General features: G+C 47.7%; 1 protein-coding gene across 1 annotated transcript in view; it reads right to left on the bottom strand.

Annotated features, from left to right (window-relative positions):
• IQCA1L (IQ motif containing with AAA domain 1 like) overlaps positions 1–22,821 on the bottom strand; it is a 1,109,403-nt gene that overhangs the window by 627,385 nt on the left and 459,197 nt on the right. The gene's annotated exons all lie outside the window — the stretch shown is intronic.

Below are 22,821 nucleotides of genomic sequence, written 5' to 3' on the forward strand. Positions count from 1 at the left end.
GGAGTCAATGTATAACCCAGGCTCACTAATTGAGTGGGAAGATGGAACACGTTTTTAAATGGTTGCTCCCCCATCCTAGATGTTATGTATGTCTGAGCAGTAATCTGCAGGGAGCAGCAGCAGTGGTGGCTTGCTGCTTTACTGAGCCAGTGTCCAGAATTGCTGGTTAAGCACAGGGTAAGTGGTTTTGCATTTCCTGCTTCCCCTCTGTTCACTCTACACACAGAGTGAGTGCTGTTGGCCTTGCCCGTGCAGTTCACATTCCTATGCAAACATCTGATGGTTTCTGAGTCCTTCTGGTACCTGTGCGAGCCCACAGAGAAGTAGCAGAGGAATTCACAAAAGGCCCAGGATTCTGCCTGCACATTAATCTGTTTTCTTGGGACACCTCAGCATCCTGATCTCTTAAAGGGACATTGCCAAGAAAATGAAGGGGCTAATGGTGCTAGAGTCTCAGAGATGTTGGTAATTTGTGGGTTGCTGCCTTTTCTTGAGCCAGGGAGCCACTAAGATTGTGTTAGGAAATCAGTGTCATTGTAGCCTTCTCTGTGACTGTCCTCTTCCCAACAACAGAGGATAAGTGCAGGTGACCAGTGGTCCTCCACATATTACTCTGGGGCCATCATCAGCAAGTTTTGGGAGGCATCTGACCTTCTTGCTCACCCCACTATAAATCTCCATAATGAGGCAGAGGACCTTGTCACAGTAGCTATCAACTTGAGGGTGCATTGCATTCCACCACAGGATTCCAAGCAATATCATAGACAATGGGAGCTTGCTTGCGTTGTTTAGCAGGTGCCCCTTAGAATTCCTCGTTGGAATGTATCCCCATCTATAATTCTATATATATGGCGGAAACCATGATCATGAAACATATCACTTAGAATTAAGAAGTCTGGGGAGTACATTTTGCCTAAATGCCAGAATGGCCAAAGTATATTCCATTGTGAATGGTGTACAGTAGCTCAGAGCCACAAAGGTGCAGGTTGTTGGCTAGGGCAAACAGGCACCATCATGGAAATGGATAGGTAGGCATCCGGTGGCCAACAAGGAGAAGGGCAAAGAGGGAACAGTTCCTAAAGTGCTGAAAAGTGGTTCAACTGTCTTAGCAATTTCTTAGACATCCACAACCTTTGAGACACGCTACAAGCAGGTTTCCGCTCCCGTCACTCAACGGAAACTGCTCTCATGAATGTGTCCAACTTCTTCGCCTCTGCTAATCACTCCGACCTATCCTTTATCCTAATTCTCCTTGACCTGTCTGCTGCGTTTGACACTGTCGATCACTCTGTTCTCCTTAATACTCTCTTTCTTCTTGGGATTTACAATAAAGCCCTTGCCTGGATTGAATCATACCTTGCACCGCACCAATTCTCTGTCTCCTGGAACAACAACACCTCTCAACTCACTCCTCTAAATGTTGGTGTTCCAAAAGGCTCTGTCTTGGATCCGCCTCTCTTTACACTTTATACCTCTGCTCTTGGGGCACTAATCTCCTCCTTTGGGTTCTCGTACCAACTCTTCGTGGACGACACCCAAATGGTCTCTTTTCCTGAACTCTCTTCTGATCTCTCTATCAAAATATTCAACTGTCTCGCTGACATTAAATATTGGATGGCTTTCCACTCTCTGATGTTAAACTCTACCAAAATAGAGATGCTCTTCTTCCCTGCCAAAAGCTCTCTCTAATCTCTTCTTTTGCCTATCCAGTTCCCACCTGAAACTCTCTCCTACCTTGGCATCACCAATGGCCCTTCTCACACCTTCTCTAATTTCAGCTCCAAAAAACTGGAACAGCAGCTCACCTCAACCTCCTAAATATTAGGAAAATCAGGCACCTCGTGCGTTTCAACACCACCAAGCATCTCTTAACCACTCTTGTCATCTCTAAACTGGACTACTGTACCAGCATCCTCTTTAATCTCCGTAACTATGCTTTTTATACTCTTGACAAGATAATTAACTTTGCTACCAGGACTCTCTTTGAACTCCCTCACTTCACACCTACTTCCTCGCACGGTCACAAGGCTGGCTGGCTGACGATGCAAAACCAGGCCAGAGCTAAATTTCTTATCTTGGTTCACAAATCTATCCACGGTAAGGCACCACTGAATCTATCCTCCTCTATCCAACTCCACAAGCCTTCTCGTAATCTCAGCTCTGCCACCTTGATTACACTTGAGGTTCCTCGCCCTCCCTGTGCAACCTCTCGCTTCCGCTCTTTCTCTTTTCTTGCTCCACTTACATGGAATTCTCTTCCCCCATACATCCGAGAAACAGTCCACATGGATTTGTTCGAAATCAAACTAAAAGCGTAGCTCCTTGCCTCTGAGTTACCCTCTTAACCAACCTCTCATCTGCCCACTAGCTAAAATGTTTAACCCACCTCTGTCCCTGCCTTCCTCTGTCTCTGCTCTAGCACTTCACCCATCATGGTTACATCCGAAGCACAGCTGGCCGTATTGCCTACCTGCACTTAAAAATCTGAAAATATACAATGTTGATTGTCCTTAATCTATGTATGTCCACTTATGTATTGTCCCTGGTGACTTGCATTTACTCCTCTCCAGAACCTGGGCAGAATGTCTCTCAAACTCACCCATTGCAAGAAGCTCACTGCTTTCCATGAAATCTGATTTCCTATCCATTGTATGTTCTTTTGTTATCAAAAGAGTATTGTTCCTCCTGTATATAAATAAATAAATAAATGTGAATAAATTATGCAAACTAAAAAAAAAAATAGCTATCCACAGAATAATATTGTGTCAAGTGAAAAACATTTTGATTGAGGCAGGCATACTGTAACAAAGATTCCTTTAAGAAGACAGTTTTGCAGACAAAAAATTAAAACAACGCACTGTCAAAGTGTCAATGGCCATGAGGCAAGGACCACAGATGTATGTGATTATTTCATAGCTGATCATTTCGAATTGGAAAATTGCGAATTCAAAATGTCATGCACGCAATAATCACGTACATCACCCCTGCCCGCTATCCCCCCTCCTTCTACCCCTACCCGTAATACTTACCTCCGGCTGCACACTTACATGCTGTACTTCTCCACCGCTCTTTCCATGTGATGTGAGTTCCGCCTCCCCATTGAGGGGCGGAACTTCCTCCACAAGGTCCGTTTTTAAAACCTACTTCTATCCCTCACACTACAACTAAAGGATAATCCAACAGAAAGATTCTTCTCCGGGAGAATGTCTCCCTTCTCCTGATGTTCAAATAGAGTTTAAAAGGATGCTCTTTTGCAACAAAAATCCCTGCTGTCTCTAGAACAACTACCAGTTCGGGACCAGGAGAATGACTCCCTTCTCCTGATATTGATCTATACTGTTCAAAATAAGGCCAGTGAGAATGACTCCCTTCCCCTGGCGTCTTTAGCACAACTCCCAGTTTGAGACCAGGAGAATCCCTCCCTTCTCTGGGGATGGATCTGTACAGTTCAAAATAAGGCCAGCGGGAATGACTCCCTTCCCCTGGCGACTTAAGAGCACTTTCCAATAACCACAGCCTCTTAGAACGACTCCCTTCTCCTGGTGTCTAGAAAGTTCTTTCTTGTAACCTTCAGCTTGATGTACACTTTGACACTGTTTTGTTGTTAACAAAGTATCAAATCCTTCTTTGTTGATCAGGGGGCTCAACACTGCCACTGCGACATGGAAGTTCTCATCGTTTGTTCAGTTCTCTTTTGTTGGGGTCCCAGACCCTTATCTGGTGGTCAATGCGCCCACTAATGCCACTGCGACGAGGAAGCTCTCCTTGGAAGCTTGGTTTCCAAGGATTTGGGGTCTCTGACACGTATCTGGTGGTCAGTGGGCTTATCGCCTCTGCAATGAGGAAGCTCTCCTCGGATGCTTGGTTTGTACCGGTTAGGGTCTCCGACCTGTACTCTGATGGTCAGTGGGATTGTTTTTGCCACTGCGATAAGGAAGTTCTCCCTGGAAGCTTAGTTTGTACTGGTTAGGGTCTCCGATCCGTCTCTGGTGGTCAGTGGGATAGTTGTTGCAACTGCGATAATGAAGCTCTCCTCTAATGCTACATACACAAGTATTAGGGTCCCCCCCCCATCTCTCTCGCCCCTGTGTCTCATCCAGGTCTCTCGCCTATCCCGTTACTTTCTGAGGGATTTCTGCACGCCACCAGGACTTCTTCATTGCTTCGCCGGCATCCTCCACTCTTCCCAGACTCTGGTCAGCGTTTGAAACTCCCACTGGTATCTGCACCTGTTGCCTCTCCTAGCTGGGCTTGACAGCTCTGTTAGTCCATCGTCTCTATTTATACAATGTTGTCCATCCCGCCCTGGTGGATTGTAAAGGTCCTTCGTCTCTGTTGACAACTTAATTCTCAGGCCTCCTTAGGGCCACATCGTACCAGTTCTAACACAGTCAGTGACCTTCATGTCTTCTGTGCTGTACTTTTGACATTAGTTTTCTCTCCTATGTTACAACAATACATAGGTGTACTTTCAATAAGATGGTTCTGAACAGTGGATAGGGCTAGGGAATGTTGGGGAGTGACAATGCTCAATGGACTGTATCCCAGGTGATCGTCCTTGTCCCCAAAGGGGGTGTCCCTCCCGTTCTCCCAATTTATACCACCCCTAGGGGTACGATTGGGTAGCAGCCACACCTCCCTAGCCTCTTGGGGAGAAGGGACAACACCTTGTGAATCGTAACAGGAAGGAGACCAAAAATGAGTTGTCCTTATGTCTGCCTTAATCTGTAGTGAGCGGACTCTTTCACGACTTATAGTCATTGCATTTGCACATCAGTGAGTATTATGCATTCATGATTATACTAATGTATTGAGGATTATATGAATGTATCGAAGTATATACAATTGCATGTTTGCTTGTGATTGTATTACAAGCTATGTTGTGAGACCGTGAACCTTGGGAACAACATGGAAGGCGAGGCCCAAATCCCAAACCCTCTCAATGGCTCCTTCAAATACTCACCACCCCACAACAGGTACCTCCATCCGAATGAAAATCCTCACCTCGGTTCCAGAGATGCGTCAGGAGATGAAGTACTGAGCGTTTGCACTGGGGGGTGAAGGTGCGTTCTGCAGGGAAACTGCAACGTGGCGAAGGTGAGACACGGCATCAAAGAGCCAGTGATGCCACAACACAGCAATGGAGAGACGGTAATGCAGTGCATTCCAAAACACGCACAAGAGAGTGACGGATGCCTGGAGGACACAGTGTCAAAGCGGCATCAATGGGGAAGGACGGGATGGCGGCCATGACAGATGGGGGCAGGGGGTAAGTGGTTTAAAGGGACATAGAAACCCCAATGTAAAGAGGGACAGGATTGGATGAAGGGAGAACAAACAACTATAGATGGAAACAGGAGGGAAGTAATGGCGTTGACTCATTTCTGTTCTCAATGGTAGAGCAGAGCCCAGACAAAGAAGCAGACCAATGGTGGGCCTATTAAAAGGACAAAGACAGGAGCTCCAGAGGCGTAGCCATGATTGTATAACAAGTGGGTCTGAAGCTAATGTAGTTGGGTCCACTACAGAGACATTAACATCTGTAAATGCCCACACAGTACTGCTGAGTCGCCATTTACAGATTTTGCGTGGGCCCTGCCTGCTCAGGCCCTTAACTGTCTATGCCTCTGTGAAGGACTACCTTATCAAAGAAGGAGCCAAAGAGTACAGGCAATGAAGAAGCTGAGGGGGTGAATTAACCCATTTGGTGAATAACCAGACTTGGACTACCTTCCAATAACTTACCTTACCCAGCCATACTGAGTTTGCATTTTCTGTCAATCTCACAAGTGGTGGCAGCAGTGGGATTGACAACACCATGGAGGGACTCATTAAGGTATTAACCAATGGTCAACAACAATTGCAGCAGCTGATTCAATTAAGACCCAACAGGCACTGGCTGACCGGCAGGCCTTCCGGCAGGCTATTCAATTAAAAGGGACTCGACAAACAACCGCACATGAAAAGTATCAAGCGGCATTCATACAACTCACTGATGTCGGAGCCTCGGCATGGATCCACCCGGTGGCACCATCCTCCGTCCTTCAGAAATATAACAAAAGGGACGATCCAGCTTGCTTTGTTTTCCAGTTTTGAGAGGATTGCATACAACGCACAATGGCACCAGGAACACCGGGCTCAATACGTGGCCCCATGCTCACAAGACCAAAGCAATGGGCTTATCAGGCCAGTAATTCTACTGGGGACACTCCTTATGCAAATATGAAGAGGGCAATACTAGAATGACTGGGGCTAGACAAAGAAGCACACTGGTTAAAATTTAGGGTGACCCTTTTAGAACCTGGAAAACATCCAAGACAATTATACTACAGGGTGATGGATATGGCAGGGAAATGGTTTCAACCGCCCACCTCTTCCATGGTCGGAATGTTAGAAAAAAATCATTTTGGAACAATTTCTCGAGGCTCTACCTGGGCCCATTCAGTGCTGGGTCAGCCAACACCATGGGCACAGCCTATCTGAAGCCATCAACATAGCTGCAGGATCCTAGGAGGCTGGTTATAACAAATGGCCTAACCCCGGGAAACGTCTACAACCATACCAAGTGTCCGACCACCAAGACCAGTATAGATGAGATGGAGGTCCGCCGGAAGTAGTGAACATCGAAACACCCCTCCTTTAACCTCCTTCCGACAACCTCAGTGTTTCGAATGTGGATAGAGGGGACATATAGCCCGAATGTGCATGAGAAAGAGTGGACTGGAACCCATGAAGATTGGACTGAGGCAAGGCCAAAACCGCAGGACCCCACGTTATCCTTATACCATAGATGTCAAGGTGAATTGATCCCCGACGTATGCCATTGTGGACAGCGGGAGTCAACAAACAGCCAGCACCCGTCAAGTACTCCTGATGTTGAATCATCTGCAACCATACAAATACGTTGCGTCCATGGGGATGTAAAAACATACGCTACCAAAGTTGTACACTTAGGCATGCAGAATAAGGGTGTAGACATAGGGGCTGCATCCTTCCTTCCTTACCCGCTCCCATTGTGATAGGTGTGGACTTGCCCCACTTTAAGGAAGTGATGGAAGAGCCCGAACTGGAATGGAAGACGGAAGTGCCCTTCTCCCAAACCGACTTAGGCAGTCATGCTGGAAAAAGAAGGAAAACCAGAAGAGAGTTAAGAGATGAAAGGAAGCAATGGAATAAATCTATCCATTTGAACAGAGTAGTTGATTGGAACTTAGATGAACAAACTCCTTCCATATGGGATGGGACATTAACCGATCCATCACTGAGACTTGCCCGAAAAAAAGCAGATCAGGAGGAGAAACCAGAACAGACGGAAGACCGTAATTTAGAAAAAGCAATAGATTGTTCTATAGGGCATACAAAGCAGAAGATGGAACAGATAAAGAGAAACTACTAATTCCAATGACCCCTTGGAGAGATGGTAATGTGGTTAGCCTATAGTCATCTTCATCCATGTGAATGCCATATGGCTGTTTTGAAAACCCTACAGAACCTACAGAACCTAACAAAAAGATGCTACTGGCTTGGGATTTATTGAGACATGACGAAATACTGCAAGGAAAGTCCAACTTGGTGGGATGGGGGAACAAAGAGGCTGCCGTCCGCAATCTTGGAGTGGAGTAAAGCCCCATGAGGAGCTGTAGCCCTCCGGGGCTACTGCAGCAGGAAATGCAGCCAGAAGATGTTCTCCTGGACTATTGCAGAGTCTTTATTTGACAAAAAACAAAATTTCAAAAATGTTGCATTTTCGCTGTTATGGGCAAGGATAAATGTGAACAAGGTGCACAAAAGACCTGGAGGGCGCAATGGAGTGTGGCAAGCCTGCGATCATCAGCTGCTGCTCCTGGGTATGTGGAGGCTTGTGTTGCTTGCCTCAATGATTCAACCCCTCTACTTCGATTCCTGCACTGATGCGTACCATTGATCTATTTCCTAAAGTCTCCGGTTTCAAATGAAACTTCGACAAATCAGAAATGTTTCAGTTGACTAATTCTTGCATTGCGGTTAATATTCCTCTCTATGGCATGAAGTGCTGTACCTCATCTATCAAGTATATGGGCATCTCTATTGCCAAAGATATACCCTCAACTTTAATTCTTCATCAAAACATTATTCTGGATAAAATTAACACTTCTATTAGTAAATGGTCGCCTTTATTTCTTGGTGGGGTCGATTAGACTCCATCAAAATTACTCTTGGTCCTAGAATTATTTACTATCTTTCCATGATTCATGTGCTGCTACCAGGTACCTTCTTCCAAAAAGTAGATAAACGTCTTTCTAACTTTCTTTGGAAAAATAAAACTCCCAAAATTGCTTTGAATAAATTTAAAGCCAGTAAGGACTCTGGTGGTGTAAAATTCCCAGATTTTCATAAGTATCACAAATCCTTTTTATTACGACACATCATTCTGTTCCTTTCATTTGAATCCCAATGGACAACATTGGAGTCACAACTCATAGCCTCTCTTTCCTTCTCGCATTTTCTCAAAACATCTTCATGGCTGGGCATTAAAAAACCCCCACTCCTTTACTCTTTCAAAAATGCATGGAGTTGGCTAATCTCTTGCTCTGCCAGTTACCAATATTGAACTAATGCCTTTTTGTAGTTTAATAAGTCCTTTCCGTTCAATCCCAAACATGTCGTTTTACAAAAATGGTACTCTGCTGACATCTTCCTTGGTACACATGTATTCAACAATAATCTACCTAGATCTTTCCCCCGAACTATGTATTCAATACAATCTTAATGATGGAGACTTCAAAATGTATTCAAGGCTTACAAAAGTGGTTACCAAAGATATTCCCTTTTACTCTCAAACTGCTCCCTCTAAATTTATAGAACTACTCTCTTGCACCAGTTCCACCAAAGCGTCTAAATTATACTCCACCCTTAACCAACCCAAAGATTCTGTTTGTAAACTCACCCTACAATGGGAATCTGATTGGGACTTGCACATCCCCCATGATGTCTGGATTAAGATATGGGAACAATGTTTCTCCACTTCCGTCATTGCTAACTTTACTAAATCACATTATTTTATGCTACACAGAGCATATCTCAAACCCTCAAGGATTGCTAAATTAACCAACTTTGTCAATAATTTATGATGGTCATGTAAATCTCCTGCTGATGATTTTCTTCATTCAATTTTTAATTGCAAAATTGTTTTTTCCTTCTGGAGATGAATTTGGGACTGTTTACAAAAAATATATATTTTCGGGAACCCTTATCTTTATGCCATGGTATGGTATTGTTTATTTATAAAGCGCCTATACACAGGCAAGTGTTTCAAAGGACTCAAGGAGGCTGGGAAACATGGGGAAAACAACAGTAGCTCAGAGCCCTTGAAATTCTGAGACGATAATAGTCTGCACAGGCAGTAAGTGTGTATAATACATTTAACAGTTGAGACACAGCAAATAGGCCTCACGACGATTCTGCAGTTTTACCAAGTGCAATTAAGGGGTGAGGACAAGGGCGAACAGATAGACGATCTTCAGGCATGGTGCATTCGGATCGTGCACGTTCACAGAAGGTCACAGGGAGGGGGAGGCCCAAGTGCACCCAGTTGGTTGAGACTGGGGTAAGTGCAGAGAGAGCCACTCTCATGGGTTATTTCTCAAGTGCAGTGAAGGGTGGGCGGGGTGCAGGGCCCTGAGGCAAGTGCGACTGAGGACTAGCGTGGGTGCCCGGGACCTGTGAGACTTTGAGGTACACCAGGCGGCAAGTCAGCAAGCTGTAAGGAAGAGGAGGGAGGCAGGGCAAGAGCAAAGAGCTAGGTTATCAGGGTAGAGGGAGAGATAAGGAAGAGGAGAAGAGGAAGGTCTTGAGGAGTTTTCAAAACTTAAGAAGATCAGGCTCAAGACAAGGAAGCTATTCCAGATGGAGGCACGGGCTGAGGGTAAGGATCTTCCTCCAAATCTCTGCTTGGAGAACTGGCTCACTCGCAGAAGGTTGGAGGTAGATGAGCGGAGGGCTTGTGAGGGACAGTATTTAGGTAAGCAATGTTGCAGAAAGCCTTGTGGACAATGCAGAGGGTTTTGAACTTGATCTTTGCAGCCACGGGGACCCAGTGAAGGGATATCAGCGCCAGAGAGATGCGGTCCCTGGGCTTGAGGCTAAGGCCAAGTCTTGCGGTTCTGTTCTGGATGAGTTGCAGAGGGCGCAGGGCAGAAGCAGAGAGGTTGAGGAAAAGGCTGTTGCAGTAGTCCAGCCTAGAGAGAACCAGGGCTCTGTAGACAGTAAGCCGCTGGGGGAAAGTGAGAAAAGGTAGAGTACCTCTGAGGTGGAATAGCTGATAGACTTTTTAGATATGTGAGAAGAGAAGGAGAGAGTGGAGTCAAAGATGACCCCAAGGTTTTTAGCCTTGCAGGTGGGTGCGGGTGCTGGGCCAAGAGAGGCAGGTCAGAGTGAAAATGGGAGCAGGGGTCCCAGTGCGAACAGTCTCAGTCTTACTGGCATTGAGGCAGATGTTGTTTGCAGCACAACATGACTGAATAGCGGACGGAGAGTCAGATATGAGCGAGGAGGAGGGGGTGGCTGAGGGTAGCCGGAAAGATAGTTGCGTGTCATCTGCATCTAAAGTTAGAGGTGAAAGTGGCAATCACACGTGCCATGGCAGCCATACTCATTTTTTAGTACTAGGGGGATAGGTTAGTTCCCTGGGGAACGTCACAGGATGAGAAAGCGATAGTCGAGAGAAAGTCTCTGAGTTCCACCTGGGATGGGCGCTTGGAGAGAAAGGAGATTAACCACGCCAGAGCCTGATCTGTGATTCCCATGGTGTCACGGGGACGTGCGATCAGGATGTTGTTAACCATGTCAAAGGCAGAGGAGAGGTCGGAGAGAATGAAGACAGAGGGAGTGTTGGCGTCAAGGTTTGAGAGCAGGTCTTCACGGGTGTTCAGAAGAGCAGGTTCTGTGCTTCTGGATGCTCTAAAGCCAGACTGATGGCCGTGGAAGCAACCATTAGATTCAGTGTGAAGGGTCAGCTGAGCGATAGCCAACTTCTCCAGAAGTTTGCCCAGGAAAGGAGTCGTAGAGAGAGGGCGGTAGTTTACCAGAATGGAGGGGTCAGCACAGGGTTTCTTGAGCAGAGGGTGCACAAGAGAGTACTTAAGATCAGTTGGGAAGACTCCAGTGGAGAAGGAGATATTGCAGAGATCTGACAGGGCTGGGGCGAGGGAGTCAATATTGTCCTTAATCGTTTTGGAGGGGCAGGGGTCCACCTGTTTGGATGAAGCCTTCATAGACTTGACTTGTCTGGTGACCGAATCGGCTGTGGTGGGTGAGAGAGAAGAGAGGAGAACTGGGGGGGCAAGGGAGGCTCTGGTGTTAGTGTATGCTGTGGTGTGGAAGAGAGGGAGGAAAGGATGTCTTGGGTTTTTGTGATGAAGTGTGCAGCCAGTGTCGAGCAAAGGTCCTGGGTGCGTGTGACAGAAGAAGAGGCTGCTGCAGGATTGGCCAGTTCTTTGCAGACTTTGAAAAGTTTGGCTGTATTGCTTGATGCCGCAGAGATGATGCCGGCATATTTAAAAAAAAAAAGTAGCTTGTGTTTCTGCCTTGAAACCTGAGTTTCGGAGCAAAGCATGCCTTTTTTACTAGGGTACCCTCAGAAATGATTCTCGCAATAGTATCGGCTGAGCCTAGAGTGTTTTTCAGAACCGCATTAGCAGTCTGATTCCTTTCTGATAAAGCTTTCAATATTTCTGTTTTTAGGGGCTCATGGACATTAGTAGTTAGTTCTTCTACATGGTCCCATTGGGCTCTGTTAAAAATAGCCATTAAGGCTGCATATTGTTGGCAATACACATTTGGTATGCGGCAGAGGTTGCCACCTTTTTACCTAAGGCAAAGATCTTTTTGCTTTCCTTTTCGAGAGGGGTCTCTGATGGTGCCACCCTTTTGTGTGTTGTAGTCACGAGCAAGGAATCTGGTTTCAAGTGTTACCGGATAAAAAGAGGGTTGTAGAGGCAGGCTTGAACCTTTGTTCAACTCAAGGGTTAAATGGTTTTGTTAACAGTGGAGTTGTTATGGAGGGTTTTCTAGTCGTCTCTTGACAGATTCAAGTAAAGGAATGTACCGGCTAACTTGTTTTTTCTCATTGAGGAAGTCATCTGTGTCTTCCGCACATTCATATGTATCAATTGTGAAGTAAAGGGCTGCTTTTTTAAACAGATCATTATGTAGTGTATTGTCATTGATAGGTGATGTGGAAATAGGATCATCAATGTCTGGCTGTGTTGTCTTCCTCAAAGTCTTCCTCCTTCTCTGTATACATTTCTATCTCCACTGGCTCCTAATAGGAGATAGTGGGTTCAGTTGTTGATTTTTTGGAAAGTACCTCCTCTTCTTGGACCTGCTGTTTGTGTTTAAGTGGGTGTTTCCCTAAAACCTCAATGAATGAAGCCAATGTGTTCATAGTGACCTCAAATCTTTGTTTTGTCCATTCCCCTGATGACCATGGGATGATCCCTGAGGTGGAAAAACCACCTCTTCTTGTTCCTGTGTCTGTTTCTTCTTTTTAAGAGTGTCAGATAAAGAGGAGCTAGCTTCAACATGTTTGTTTTTCTTTTTTTCAAGATGCATGAAAATTGTAGTTTTGATTTATTTACAGTATCCTCCGGTGCGGAGGCGGTCAGCGTCGGCGTAGGCTTTTTACCATGCATCAAGTGGGAAGCACTTAGAGCTGATGTCCTTTGCTCGACCCACCAGGTAGGCGATGAGGTTACAAGCTTCGCCAAGGATTTTGAAACTTTCGATGAAGACTTTTAAAGTGTTCTTGAGGGTGAAATGTGTTTTGTACTCACAGTGGCCCTCATTACGACCCTGGCGGAAATCGAAAAACGATGGCGGAAATGCAATACCGCCATCGAATAGCGCTCGGTGCGACTATGACCCGTCACCGTAAAGTACGATGCCATTAGCGACACCGTAGTGAACGCCAACGCTAACTGCACCAAGTACGCGCGCGCGCGCCATGCCAAACCGTAATTAGCACCATGACGCAAGGGTACGCGAATTCCGACCCTAGCGGACATGTACTTAACGCCATCAAGCACGGCGGAAAGTACCATTCCGCCATGGTGAGAAGTACGGCATCGCGAATCAACCGTAAACGGCCCCACTGAGTGCCTGTACACCGCTCCCTGGCCACATAGTACAACTCCCCGTAGGTGCAACGAAGTCACAATGCAACCAGTGAAATGTACAAGTCACACATGCATGCCAACGAACAAAAGAATCACAAGAGGGGCCAATGGGAGCTGCAGGGCACAGATGGCACGAATACAGAAGCTATACCAATGGACATGACCTCAGTCTCCCACCAAGAAACGCACGCAAACACAGGCACCTGTGACCAGCAATATTCCGATAATCACATCATTCCACCAATCCACCTGGCTGACCGGCATCTGTTACACAAAACCTAATCCCCTGCCCCTGAGCATGACATCATCCAAACAGTCATATTGGCAGCCCTCACCCCTGACCTCACTGGGCTTCGTAGGCAAACGCGCCCAGCACAGTACCACGCAACTATACTACGAAGCTGGAACCCAATGCAGATCTCCTCACAACACATCGCTCCCCAAATAGGAATATGCCACATCACTTGCAAAGAAGAACGCTACACGGCCCATATCAGAATAGAAATTTAATGCACAACAAATTCACCAAGCCCATACAGCCATTAGGCCATGAACTCCAAAACACATTTCACCATTGTGGGCTGCATCCGCAATAAATGACCAGCTACTTCTTGTGTGACGCCCTGTTCCTTCATGGTACACAGGGGCTACATTCTCGTACGAAAAGGCAACATGGAAGCGCCTAGAACCGCAGGGCCGTCCCAATAGGGAGGCACTAGTCCAGCTGAAAGGCCGAAATGTTGCTCCGAGCCACTAGTACTGCGTAAGGGCATGTGGCCCATTGGCGATCGTCCCATAAGATCGTAATGCTGCTCCACTGATTAACACGAAGCAGCAGGTGTCGGGAGTAAAACCCATCTGCAGGAGTGGCATACAGATGGCAGTGGCAAAAGGGGAGGAGATACCTGTCAACCAAAAGAAAAGAAAAAGAAAAGAATGGCCATCAGAACTACATTCGAACAACTCACTTCAATGATCACACTAGATCCACAGCCATATGCATGCTAGCCCACTCCAAAGGATCATCACCACCCCAAAACCACTTGCGACTCATAACTATCCATATCGAGGTGAAAACACCATCACAAACGAGTGTACCTGTGCATGCGTCTGTGAAAACAGAATCCATCAGATGGGATTGGTAACGTGCATGGACACAAGTGTCTGAAGGCGCGTCGAGACAGGGAGGGCTCAACAAGGCCAGATAGACGATGGTCCCACTATGGCAGCCCTGCATCACATAGCGCAGGGGAGGCGGACAGATTCCAAGAAGCCCTGTACATGGCAAACACCGTATCAAATCATCTGCCCATGCATCCATTCATCATTCCCTCATCCCGTAATGATAACGCCTGTTTCCATACTCACATAACATGTGAGAATTCCATTGAGTCTGTGCGTTATGCAGCCTGCAAAATCCACTGTGCCCCAGCCCGTAATTCCAGTGTTGTGAAGTAACATGTATTTGGGAACGTCCGGCCTCATCATCCACTTCGCTATTGCGCATCCCAAACTATTCATATCAATCATTGCATCCTCGCCATGGCCCCTGTCCCAAGGACACTGAACAATAGAACGTTATATTTGCAGTCAGACCTGTGGGCATCTCCTCGCCGCTAGCTGAAGACCGAAAGCGCCGCCCTTCGAATTCCTCATTTGCAACATCACGTCGAAAAGGCATCTGTGGCCGCTTGAAATCACAAATTAATCCATCCAGTGCGGCTGTGTGTGAAAATGGCAACTGCCTTCACTCACAAATGGGAGGCCCCGCCCATCGGTGAACCTCGGTACAGTGATGCATGAGGGTCCACCGTTACTCGAGTACTACGTTCCACTGACCCTTCACAAGTCCGTTCGCGACTGCATAGAATGCATGTGAAACAATGGGACCATAGCCGAATGAACATATCAACCAATGTTACACGGCCATCGGGTACAAATACATGATTGCAATAGCAAGATGCCATTCCTCAAATTGCAGCGTTGTGTGCGGGACGTGCTCGCCCAAAGGGGAGAGCAGCTTGCACAGGTGGAATGAATCACCACAGGTGGAGGCCATACAGCCTGAAAACACATAAATTGCACACCCAGTCTCCTCCCACAACCACACCCACTCCGAAATGCTACCGGCAGGACTCGCGATGTTGGCCCTGGGGGACCTGATAGCACTGCAAGTACTCCAACTCCAAGAAGAAGACGAACACCAACTACAACCGGCCGCACGGAGGAGACGCAGGAGGAGGAGGAGGGCAAGGCAGGGCCAGCAAGGGCTGCCAGCACAGCCACTACCACCACGCAGGCAGCCCGCAATCCCACGCCTCCGAGCACATCCGTTCAACCTCACTGCTGAGCAGATCCACACCCTCTACCGTTTGGACCGGGACACCATAGCCGCCATTGTGGACATGACACAGGCTGACCTTGTCAGCATGATAGATAGCCCAACCGCCATCCCACCCCTACTGAAGGTGGTGTCTGTACTCCACTTCCTGGCCACAGGCACCTACCAGCACACAGTCGGACAGATGCATGGCATTTCTCAGCCACTGTTCTCACGGACACTATTGCAAGTGCTCGATGCCCTCCTGCAGCACGCAGACGACTACATCTCTCTACCACGCTCGGAGCAGGAAATAACCAACACAAAAGTGGGATTCCATGCACTTGGCGGCATACCGGGTTGCATTGGTGCCATCGACTGCACCCATGTGGAATTGGTCGTCCCACATGCCATGGAGGCCCAGTACCGCAACCGAAAACAATTTCATTCACTGAATGTACAAATGGTGTGTGACTCCAACAGGATCATTACACATTGTTGTGCCCGATTCCCTGGATCAACCCATGATTCTATGGTCTTGAGGAACTTTACAATACCACGCTACATGGAGCGACACGCAGGGAACAGATCCTGGCTACTCGGTGAGTCTCATTTCATGCATGATGATGTGGGGTATGTGATGCGGCAATGACCTGGCAGGAAGGGGGGGGGGGCGTACGTAGCAATGGCATTTCACATAATTCGTTTATCGTCCACATACAGGTGATGCCGGATATCCACTGAAGAGATGGCTCCTCACACCAGTCCGGAACCCACGGGACCAGCATGAGGAGGACTACAACCATGCCCACTCACGTACCCGTGTAGTCATTGAACAGGCATTCGGCCTACTGAAGACTCGTTTCCGGTGCCTCAGCAGGTCTGGCGGGGCACTCCTGTACCGCCATGAGAAGGTTGCAAAGATGGTGATGGCATGTGTCATGCTCCACAACATGTGCGTAAGTAGAAATGTGCCCATGCCCCCTGACGCAGAACTGCAAGCACCTGAAGATGGTCATGATGAGGGTGGGGATGTGGCAGCACCTCAAGGAGTCTGCGAGGCACAGGAGGGCCGTGAAATTCGTCAGCATCTCATAGATGCATGCTTCTAGCACTCACGCCTGGTGGCTGATACATGGACACGGGACTCGTGGCACTGTGTGTGTCTGGTACATGCACAATATGGACTGTACGCCTATGATGGCCTAGTACACAAAGATCATTGTCCACACATCTCATTGTTTGATCGTGCATTGTTTATGGCATATGTGATATCATGTTGAACACCCTATCGACCCGCCACCCAAGTGAGCCCAACACACCCCCTCCACCCTCCTACCTCCCCCCCGAACACCAGTGTCCAAAGATGCTCATTGTCAGTGGGCAGTCGCTATTGCAAGCCCCCTCTGCGGGTATCAGGGGCACCCCTGCCTGTGGAGCGCAGGTTCCTCCCAGATCTACGTTGGGGGCTGCCCTGGACGGAACTTGCAACGGATGATGTCTCTGCCTGCTCACGTCCATGCATGTCCCTAAGGGTTTGTGAGAGCTCAGTGAGCACACGGCGCACTGCGGCAAGTTCGGCACATACGTCTTTGGACGTCGCATGCAGTTCCCCCCTCAGGCTCTCGGTGCTTCTCTCCATTTGGACTCTCAGGCTCTCGATGCTACTCTCCATTTGGACTCTCAGGCTCTCGGTGCTACTCTCCATTTGGACTCTCAGGCTCTCGGTGCTACTCTCCATTTGTGCCCTAAGTGTCTCAGTTGATGTTTCTATGTCTGCCTTAGTGCCCCCACATCCATCGGCATGGTCCTTGAGGAGCGTGGCCAGTTGCTGCTGTTGCACGATTAACTGGTCGAGGGACTGTTGCCTCTGCTGGGCCATGGCCATTTGCGGTGGTGTCACAGAGGGGCTGTTCGCCTCATGTTGCCCTGCCACAGGGCTTGTGGGGGATGGCCAGTCGTCGTCTTGTGGGTGCCCCTGCGTGGTATCCTCATGGTGTACGGGATGGAACAGACAGGGGGATTGGGACAGGTCATGGATGGATCTGACTTCGACATCCCCGTCTTCTGTGTCGGAGCATGCTGCCATTAATGGGGTGTCACCTATGGTGCTGCTGCCACCAGAGGCAGTACCTTCTGTGGCATCCATTGGGGGGACCTGTGGTGGTGCTGTTGTGGGCATGCTGGCTGCTGGGGTGCCTGTTGATGTTCCCTCCTGTGTGCTGCCACTTGATATGTGCTGCTGCCGTGTCTTGATGCGTGCAGCTGAGGTGGAGGGTCTTTGGCCGTCGGTCTTGGCCCTCTTTGCAGGTGTGCTGGTAGGGGTGTCCTGGAGCTCGTCGTTTGGATCGGACCCTGTGGTGGAGTAAAGGAGGGCGAGCGTTATTAATGGGTCTGTGGGAATTGGAATGGCAATGTATCACATGCATTGGGGTGGTACCTGAGGGTGATTTGGGTCGGGGCCTTGGAGGTGCTTTCATTTGTGTGTGGAGTGAGGGTGCAGTTGTTTGGCAGCCTGCAGTTAGGGTGTGCCTGCTGCACGTGTAGTGGGTGTTTTTGGGGTTTTTACTTATTTATGTATTTATTGTGAGTTTTAAAGTGCGCTATCAGGCCAATGTGTGTGGACGTTCTCCTGGCCATGTGTTGCTGTTGCGCTATGTGGACACATGTGAGTCACATGATTGGACATTGTGGATTTGGCATGGTTTTATTTGGGCCACCTACCTGATTCTCCGGATGTCTGCACTCCTTTCTCCATCCCTCCGACTCCCTCTATGCTCTCCATTCCAATGGTGGAGGCACAGATTTCTTCCCAGGGGGTCAACTTGATGGGTGATTCCGACCCTCCCCCGGTGGCTGTGGCAATGTTGCGGTTGGCAGAAAGTATGCTACGGACGCGTATCCGCAGGTCGTCCCACCGCTTCCTGCATTGCTGTGGGTTGCGGGGTGCGGTCCCCACCGCACTTACCCGCTGTGCCACCAGGGCCCATATGGCCTTCTTGTTCGCAAGTGCCGTCCTGGTCATTTGCGTGGAGAAGACGGCGGCGGCATTCTCCTGGAGGGTCTCTGTTAGCACGGTGAGTTCCTCACGGGAGAAGTGGACCTGCCGCTTGCGGTCGCACGCTTTCTTCGCTACTTTTCCCATTTTTCTTGGTTTCACTAGGGTGGATGACGGGTTGGCATGTGTCTCAGGGTGGTGTTTTTAGTGGTTGTGTGTATTTTGTGGTTTTATAGGTGTACGGGGTGTTGTTTCCCGTTCCGGGCCCATGTTTTTACTTCCGTTTCCGTATATTTACGGTCACCGTACTTTCCGGTTGGCGCTCACTGCGGTGTCCGCTATGATGGGTGGCGGTATTGCACCTAGGGCGCCGTACGGCGGCGGTGTGGGCCGTTTTGGGGTCATTTCCGCCATCGCGGACTTTGCACTTCCGCCATGGCGTGGTGCTCGTGCCCGATGGGTCGGAATGGGCCGCACTTTGCTCCATCGTGCAATGGCGGAAACGCTATTTACGCTGTGGCGGTCCGGTCAGCCACTTTCCGCCAGGGTCGTAATGAGGGCCAGTGTGTTTAGATTTACTTGACGTTTACTTGATATTCCTACAGAGTGTGCCTAAAATGCTTCCGTGTACTAATTTAACATGTTAAACCTTGTCACCAGTGGAAGTCTCCATAGCAGAGTGTGAAGCTTGCCGTTCGGAGCTGGGAATTGGCTGGGAATTGGCACGTGGGAAGACTGTGTCCCGATCCAAAATCTCTTTGGCTTCTGATTCGAAACTGGGGCTGTCCTGTTCCTCCGCTCCAGCAGGGTATTCTGTTGCTACCTTAGCTTGCATCGCGAAAGCTGCCCAGCGTTTCGACCGTCCATCTTTAAGAGTTTTTGTCTTAACAAGCCTACACAACCAGCATTTGTCTTCCCGGTGGTCCCTTGGGAGACAACAATTGCAGACCTTATGTGCATCTTTCCATAGAACCGTTTTGTTGAACGTGGGGCAGAATTTGAAGGGGGTATTCTCAAGGTCAAAAGCGGGCAGACAGACCAATAATATTAATTGGATAATGTAAGGAGAACTTCTCCTTCACACTAAAGTGTAAGTGTTTTCCCCCGCTTTCCCTACTTTGAAGGTCGAAGCCTATAGCTGTAGGTTGTTAAGTGCTGATCTCCGAAGCCGCTATCCACCACGCACGATGGTCGATCTTGCAGTCGTTGTGCTCGGTCCAGAGATGGCGAAAAAAAACAATCTGAGGACCTCAACGCTTGAGGGATCATGGGTACACTAGACATCACAGTAGGGATAGTATTACAAGAACGACCAGTGGGCATCCCTTTTCGAAATCATGCAATACTCCACACCAACCAATAGATGTTGGCCTACGCAAAGCATGTAATTCTCAGCAGATCTACAAGCCTCAGAAGAACAAATTACTTACCCCTTGTAATGTTCTTTCTGCTGGATGTTCCTCCCACAGATACCTTATCTTTGATATTCCGATATCCTACTTGTTGTCTTTGGGAAAAGAATTGACAGCAGTGGGTGCTGTGCAGCGTCGAATCAATGTCCCTCTGCAGTTTCCATCCCTGTGCTCAGATGTTTCGTCGACGATGCTATAAATAGCACACACAATGTCCATTGCCCCAGTTGTAGTTTTCGCTCTTCTTGAACAGCCAACTTGAGGATTAAAAGAACCTGTATGGCCGTTTGTTAGGGAGAATTCTCCGAAATTTGCTAATCCCCTTCTACCTTAGAGACCCAAAGCTCTTTTTATGGACTTTAATCTCTCATGTAATTTAAATGTGATTTATCCTCTGTGTTTCTTTTGACTTTGGAATCTGACAAACTCCATAGGCATCATCTTTTCATTGTGGAACACAACACCTTCAGTGCAGTGGCACAGGGAAGTCTCTTGGATTTCCCAAAGGTTTAAATACCTTCTCTTGGTGAAACTACTGTTTCTAAGGGCAGTGAAGTGAAATTGACTTTACTTACCATTTGTAACTTTCTAGACCCAGCACACACTATTTTACCATAAGGTGCTGGGGGGTTAATTAGTAATCCCTTTGTCTAGTTTCTCATGTAATATTTTTTATGTTACCCCTTCTACAGTTAATGGCTGGTGGCAGTGGTTTACTTTTTACCACCATTGTGTGTTTTTACCGCGGGCTGCATTTGCAGCCACGGTAAGGCACCCATGGGTGCCCATTTTGTCAAAATGGCCCTGGCCTTCTCTTTTTGCCATTTTCTGCTGGGAAGGTCCTTCTTGAGATTTACTCTGTAAGCCAAACCAGGTTTGGTCTCTTTGTTTATTTAGTCTTTGGCGGGGTTCACGAGTGAAGCCCCCCTCTGGCTCCAGCTTGTCTGGCAGGGGCAGGAAGTGAGGGAGGTGCCCGAAACTTCCTGTGCTTAATCCCCCTGGTTACAGCAATGCACCCAAAGGTGATTGGACAGCTGGCTCTCTGGCAAGGACAGCCACCCTGCTGTGTGATTGACAGCTAGGGTGGAATGAATGGGAGAAACCTGCATAAAAGGCGAGACGTTTTGGCTTGGAAGGCAGAGTCAACCACTGGACGAAGGAATTCGAAGAAGAACTTGGAAGAGATGCCTGCTGCAACTCCTGGACCATTGGTTTGCCCGGTGAAGCCCTGCTGCTGGGCTGAAGCTCTGAATTCGCCTCAACTAGAGAAGCCCTGCAAGGATGACCAATCAACTCCAAAGTAAGCCTGTCTGCAGATCCTCTCGAAGCTGGTTGTATTTCCACTGCTGCTGGAACCGAAGAACCAGGGAGAGGAACACCAGATTGTGTGTGTTGCTTTTAAGTCGGACCCGAACGCTAGGAAGATCCTCCGGACTTCCCTGATGCAGGACTGACCAAGCCTGAGCCACCTTAACAGAGTGCTGGACCCCAGAAACAAGGAAAGTCTCAAGTGGTATCCGAGAACCGAATTGTTCCTATTGCTGTCAGACGTGAGGAGCTGAAACACTGAAGAACCGCTAAAGGAACGCTAAATTGAAGTTTGCCCACTGACCGTCACATTGCAGAGCAGGAGTCCCCAGACGTCCTCCCTCTTGTCCCCACAACTGTGGCCCAGGAACAACAGGATCTGCAGAGCTGCACAGGAACAGAAGCCAGCTGGAACCATTTCTTCTAACCAGAGGTACTGTAAAGTCTAAGAGAACTTTCTTCTTGTGTGTAGCAGCCTTACTTGCTCTCAGTTGAGACCTGTCTTGGTTACCTTGCAGAGTTGCTAAAGCTTTGCCCTTGACAAGCCTCCCAGCTTGTGGCCATTCAAGTGTTCTATTTTCTACAAACATTTCCACAAACATTGTGGAAGACTTTTTAGCTACCTGCAGATAAGGTCTTCAGCTCCCCTTGACATTGTGCAATTAATATTACCTGTCCTGGCTCCCTGAGAGACTCATCTTTACCTCTGATGTTGTGCTTTGGAAGGTGTTTTAAAGTACTTGCCTGTTTATAAGTTATTTGTTAACCTTTGTTTTATTCCTCTAGTCCATCTTTTTCCCCTAACTCAGTATTGCTCTAAATGTACCAAAGACAAATTAATGTCCACAGTGTCCTAGCTATTTAAGTCACCTGGGGGTGTAGGAAGTGTCTGTGTGCCATCGCAATGGGTGTCCTGTGATTTAGAGAAACTAAGAGTGTGTTTTGAAGTAAATTACATGTTACATGTTTTGCTCCCCTTCTGAAGAAGGCTTTTATAACTGACTGAAATAAATTAATAGTTGTTTTATCAAGAAACCTTGACTGTAAGTGTTTATTTGGATAACTGTGTTGTATAACTCTGTGTCACAACATTACTGCTCACATTGACCCCTTTTGAGATAATCTTGGCTGCTCGACCACACTACCAACCTGTGTAGTTCACACTTATACCAAAGGTTGGGTCCCTATTGCCAGGAGGTAAATGTTATTGTAGTGCACCCAAAGGGTACTGCATACAATCTTGCCTAACACTGGTGGCAGCCGGTGAGGATCTATTGTAGAGTTGTTACATGGAGTGTTTGCTTTATTTTTGTTCAACTAAAAATCTTCACAAGGCTAAGCTCCAATAGAAATCTAGAAATAGCCATTGTAACATGCCTAGTATGGATAACTTCAAACAGGAAGCCCTGGTCATTTTAACAGTAGACCAACTGAAAGAAATGTGTAAAGTCAGGAATCTCCCTGTTAAAGGAAAGAAAAATGAATTGATTACAAGATTGTTAGATCACCAGAGGTTGGATAGTAGGCCTGTAACTCCTACTACTCCAGAAAATGTGGAAATTGATATTGAAGATGATAATTCAGAGTCTCACTCTAATGTCTTAGAAGAGTCAGAAGAGGGAGAGGAGT

The sequence above is a fragment of the Ambystoma mexicanum genome, chromosome 2p, assembly GCF_040938575.1.
Source record: "Ambystoma mexicanum isolate Mex_15411 chromosome 2p, UKY_AmexF1_1, whole genome shotgun sequence".
Classification (NCBI taxonomy): domain Eukaryota; kingdom Metazoa; phylum Chordata; class Amphibia; order Caudata; family Ambystomatidae; genus Ambystoma; species Ambystoma mexicanum.